We start from the raw sequence: 6047 nt of genomic DNA on the forward strand, positions 1-6047 counted from the left end.
TGGCGTACCTAGGATTTTCCACAGGGGGGGGGGGGCAAATTCGTCCGCCAAAAAATTTGACAAGCCAAAAAAAAAAGATGGTCTACAACCACAAATTAAGGATCTCTTCCGCCCAAAAATTTGACAAGCAAAAAAAAAATAAAAAAGTCTTCAACCACAAATAAAGGATTTCGTTACGAGAAAAAAAATTGACAAGCAAAAAAAAATGAAAAAAAATAAAATAGGGCTTCAAGACTCGTCAGGGGGGCAGGTATATGTCGCTTGCATGGGTTGTGACTCGTCAGGGGGACAGTCTGCCCCTTCTGCCCCCCGTAGGTACGCTAGTGCTTGGGGTAGAACCTGTCAACCTGAGTCTCACACACACCAACGAAACTTTCTCAAGATTACCAATGACATGCCTTTGAAAATAACGTAATAGATTTCTTCGGTCTAGACTCGGTTTCACAATGTGACTATGGCATTACAACCATGCATGCTCCCAATCATTGATCTTGATCTTTATACCTTGTTTAATGGTGTCTCATTCTGAAACTGTCAACAAAACTGTACACTTTCTTCAGTATTTTTCTGTCTTTCTTTTATTTTCTATATAACCACATAAAACTGTTCAAAGGTGGCGAACATTTACTCTTAGTATATTTCATGCAGACCATCAAACTTCAGAGGATATAGGTATGGGATATCGAAGCCTGATTTATGGTAAATAATTGGTCCTGGATATGAAGATGTATGGTGCCGCGCCCAACCCCCTCGGTTCTACAACCAACTAATGGGGGCGTTTTCGCACTGCAATGCAGAACAAATCCGAGAACACAGTAAATGCATCGAAAAAAAATCCCATCAAATGACAATGAACAGCTGGGAGTTCTTTATCAGAAATTGGTGTACCGGGAGAGCAGTTTCGGAACTGAAGAAAAATGGCTAATTATGTGTCCAGGGTCCAGGGCCAAACTGCTGTGGGTCTCTGTCCTAAAGGGCATTTGACAATATAGTTCTTGAAATAGCCGGCGTTCTGACTTCTGAGGCGCGCCCATGCGAAAACTCCCCAATATCTGATCTAGCTAGGAGACCCCCTCCCCCCTCCTCATAAGTATGTATTTGCTTTTAATGTGAACCACCTATGCGGTCCTAACAATGATCTTTACGCATAAAAAAACTCAAAATAAAAAGTGGCAATATTAGTACATCCATTGGATACAAAACGTTTGGTAGATATGTGTCATGCTCTTTTGAGTTTTAAGACGTTTTATTATTGCACGGGATGCCTCTTATGTTCATGGAAAAATAAATACAAGTCATATACACCATTACACGGTTTTTAGCAAGTTTGCATGGATTATCTTTTTTATTATTATTTATTTAATGGTACACAGGGACTCCTGTGCAGACATATACCCTGATTTTAAATTATTGTTATCAACAAAACGGTCTTTACACAGAACTGACACAAAAATACTTGTTGTTTCAATGTCAGATGGAACTTCTGTGGAAGTAAAAGTCTTTGGTAGGGACCACTTTCCTCGAGCGAAGTGCTTTGCATAGCAACTAGTACGCAGACACGTTGATCGAGCGATATCGATCTATGTCCATAGCATTAGTGATCGCAACATTCACATAGGCGGATCCAGGGGGGCCGAGGGGCCCGCCCCCTCCTCCCCCCCCCCCCCCCCCCTATTGGCGGAGCAAAAAAAAAGAATAAAAAGGAAAGAAAAAAAAGAAAGAAAGAAAAAAAGGGAAAAGAGTGGAGAAAAAAGAAGAAGAGAAAGACGAGTGAATAAAAAATATTGAAATGAGGGGAAAACTTCGAAAATAAACAGAATCTTTCATGTCACTGTATAAAATTTTCGCTCGCGCTTCGCGCTCGCATTGCCTGTTAGGTGATTTAAATAACATTGAGCTTAAATACCAAGTTTGGAAGTCAATATACAAAACATATTTCACCTCGGAAATCGAACTTTCATTATTTTGTGTGATTTACAAATTGATTTTTATAAAGTACTATGTAAAAATGTCAGTTTATGATCTGAATTTAAAAATTTTCTGCTCGTGCTGCGCGCTCGCAAATTTTGGTTTATCAGGTACGTATTATTTTCGTGTATTCCATAAAGTTTTTAAAATATCCCTTTTCAGGTCTGATTGTCAAAACGTATCAGCTAGCGCTGCATGCTCGCATTTTGATTGGCGAGTTATGTTTGTGTCAATATTGATTACACAACAAACTTCTTAAAATCCCCCCTTTCATGAGTTTATCAAAAAATTTGGCCCGCGATTTGCACTCGCATTAATTCCGCGCCCTCATTATGCATTAATGAATAAGATATCAATTTAAAAAGTAAATTGTCCCTTTCGTTTAATCTCGTGCTTAGCAAGAGGAATAGAAAATTAGTCATTATTTTCATATGATGACATGTCCTAAGGATTTCCCGGTCCTATGTCAAAACTAAAAAAAAAAATAATAATGATGAAAAATATCAGCCCTTTGTTAAGTGCGATCGATATCCACCTCACAATTTTCCTACGAAGTGCTTGAAATATAGAGCTGAAATTGATTCTTTTTATAGATCGGTATATCAAATATTTTATGCACGCGCTTCGCGCTCACTTTGATTTTCATGATAAAAGATGTATTTAAAATGCTTATAGATTCTTGGATTAAATCTGAAACACGTGCGTGCATCTGCTCGCGCTTTGTGCTCGCATTATTAATGTAGGAAGATCTCTTATTACTCACCCTTTTCATGATTTACAAAACATGAATAGTGTCCCGTTTTTAGGTCTAAATCTCGATTTTTCCGCTCGCGCTCGCATCAATTGTTTCGTTATATAGCTATCCTGTTCACGATTACAAATATTGATTAAAATTTTCTATTCTTTATGTAGAAATGTCAAAAGTTTTCAGCTAGCGCTTCGCGCTCACATTATTTGATTGTTGGAATATTTAACTTCTTCATGGCTAAGTGCAAACAGTCTTTAGCAGGTAGGGCCTTCCTTTTCGATCAGTTCGATCAAAACGTATATAAAAAATTTCTGCTCGCGCTCGCATTATTGATGTAAGGAAGATCCCAAATTACTCATCCTTTTCATTATTTACACAACATGAATAGAGTGTCTCGTTTTTAGGTCTAAATCTCGAAATTTTCGGCTCGCATCATTTATTAAGTTGTATACCTATTCTGTTTAAGTTACAAAAAGTGCATAGAATTTCCATTCTTTAGGTAAAAGCGTCAAAAATTTTCAGCTCACGCCTGGCGCTCGCATTATTTGATAGTAAAATATGTATTCATGTCTAACTGCAAGCAGTAGGCCTAGTTATAGGCCTACCTTTTCGATCAGTTCAAAACGTGTATATAAAAATTTCTGCTCGCGCTTCGCGTTCGTAGTATAGTTGCATAAACATCTTTTTCAGGATAACAAACATTGCCTAGAATGTCCAAATTTAAGGTAAAAATACATACAATTTCAAAAAACTTGCTCGCGCTTCGCACTCGCATTATATTAATCAGAATTGATAATATTTATGTTGATTCATAAGAATAAAGCTAAGAAGTAACTATTACGACTACCCCTTCAAAGAAACAAAAAAACAAATCATGTTTGAGCGGCCGATCGGGGAAAATATGGCTGAAAAAAAATCCGCCCCCCCCCCCTATTGGCGAAGGCTGGATCCGCCCCTGATTCAAATGCTAATAACTTTCTCATTATTTTTGTCCAATTCATTTCAAACTTTCGTTGATCTGTTTCTTTGATTTTTTCTGTTTTCCACAAGCTATCTCCTTCCAAAGGTTTTATTTCCCTTACATTGACAGTTAATTTGTATGATGTTGAGTTATTTGTTAAACTACAGGGCGCCTTTGGAAAGCAGTTCTGCCAGTTCTGCATAACTGAACAGGCCTACCCTACAGTATAAAATAAGGTAAATAAATAAATAGATAAATAAATAAATAAAATTACCTACATCATCGATGATCGTATATAAATCAGATCTGATTGGCACTGGCAGAGGCTGGCACGCGCCCCTTTTTCTGAAGTGTTCTGTGTATACCATACCTCAGTGCATGTGCACTTATATTCATATTTTAAAATTGTATTATGCTGATTGCATATTAGATCTACCCGACCGTTTCCCGAGCGCAGGGAGGGGCAGAGTAGCCCCTTACAGAATTTCAATGATTTATTTCTTTGCTCGTCAGAGAAGTGTTTACCCCAAAATGGCTGTGACCTTTGACATTTGCCTTCAGTGGTCAGAAAATAGTTTACCCCTCCAGACCTGTCGAAAAGGTTTTCTGACAGATGCACCACGTACGTACCCCTCTCTCACACACATGGATCCAGTGGCGTAACAGGCGGGGGGGCAGGGGGGGCAAGTTGCCCCCCCTGGCAGATTTCACCGGGAAAATAAAAGAAAAACGGGACAAAGAAAAAAAAGGAGGGAGAAAGAAAGAGAAAGGGGAAGGAAAGGGGAAAAGGAAAGGAGAAAAAGGAAAGGGAAAGTGAAAAGAAAGCGAAGAAAAAACTTTTTTTTTAAATGGAAAAGGAAGGAAAGCGGGAAATTGTACGAAAGAAGAACATTTGAGAAAGAACAAATCATTCCGAAATAGGCCTATGTAATGCAATAGCACGGTGGGAAATAATTTAAAAGATGACAAAATGGCAAACAATAGCGGGAAACGAAGGTAGAGAGTAATTAGTCAAAAGCTAAATTGGAAAACACAGAAAAGGGACAAGAAAAAAAATAATAACACGACCGGGCTGCCGATGATTGAAATTAAAGAACGGGAAGAAAGATGGACTGCATACAACATTGTGCTATAAGCTTGCTAAATTTTATGCAAATAAGCTACCGGGGCTTTGCCCCAGACCCCACGCAGTAGGGGCTCTTCATTTATAACCTTCAAATGACTCTATAACGCCCCCGTTCAATCACTGGCATACAGATGGGGGGGGGGTCTTGGTTCCACACCCAAGAGAAAATAAAAGAAATTATAGGAGACAACGTATATGAAATGAATGGAAACAATGAAATGTGTTATTTGCTTAATATAATGGAAAAATCTATCACATAATTAGAATTTAATTTTAATAGGAAATTTTTTTTCCCGCTCGCTTTGCACGCTGGCGACTTTTTTACAAATTTTTCCCATATTGCTATGTTTTTGCCCCCTCAAAATATTTGGTTCATTACGCAACTGGGTTGAATAAATGTGTTGTGTAAAAGCTATATTCTGTATATGCCTGCGATTTTATTAAAATAGCGGCAATCTGCGAGGTTTAAATGGCTTTGATATCAAGAAGTTCCGGGGGCTCTGCCCCGGACCCCAACCGCACAGCACTGCCGCGTATGGAAGGGTTGGGCCATGGCCCCAAAAAGTTCTACAAACAAGAACAAAAAAGGAGGAAAGAAAAGCAAAGGAAAAGTGTATAGGATATGATTTTATTAACTGAATATAATGTTAAAAAATAGCTCAAAGTTAGATTCTCATGAAAAGGTGATTTTTTTCTCGCTCGCTTCGCTCGCTCGGGACTTATATAAAGCAGCTTTTTAGCACATGTGCTAGACTGCGCCCCTGTTTTTTTTTCTTTTTTACTCTTCACGATACTGCCACAAAGAATCCTGTTCACAGTGGCGTACAGAAAAGGAATAAAAAAAGAGAAGAGTGAAATATATTATTTTCTGGATATGTCAAAATTTATCACAAAATTGGATTTTTGTATTAAAAAGGTCAAAATTTTTGCTCGCTCGCTTCGCTCGCTCGCAACTTTTTTTAAAAAGATAAATTCTGCCCTATACGCAATATCTGGCCTTCTCAAAATAGTCGCCCCATAACACCATTACGCCTGTTCATACCATGATATGACCGGGAAATTTTGGGGTCTTGCCCCCCCTGGCCACGGCGTGCAAAGTCCCCCCCCCCCCCCCACCATTGCCTACCACCTGCACGTGGCACTAGTCCAGTACCACAAGTAGTATACCCATTGGCGGCGGAAGCCAAAAAAATTCGGGGGGGGACCAATACAAGCAAAAAAAAAAAAAGGTTATCAACCAAAAT

This window comes from Lytechinus pictus, chromosome 15 (genome assembly GCF_037042905.1).
Source record: "Lytechinus pictus isolate F3 Inbred chromosome 15, Lp3.0, whole genome shotgun sequence".
In the NCBI taxonomy this organism is placed as follows: Eukaryota; Metazoa; Echinodermata; class Echinoidea; order Temnopleuroida; family Toxopneustidae; genus Lytechinus; species Lytechinus pictus.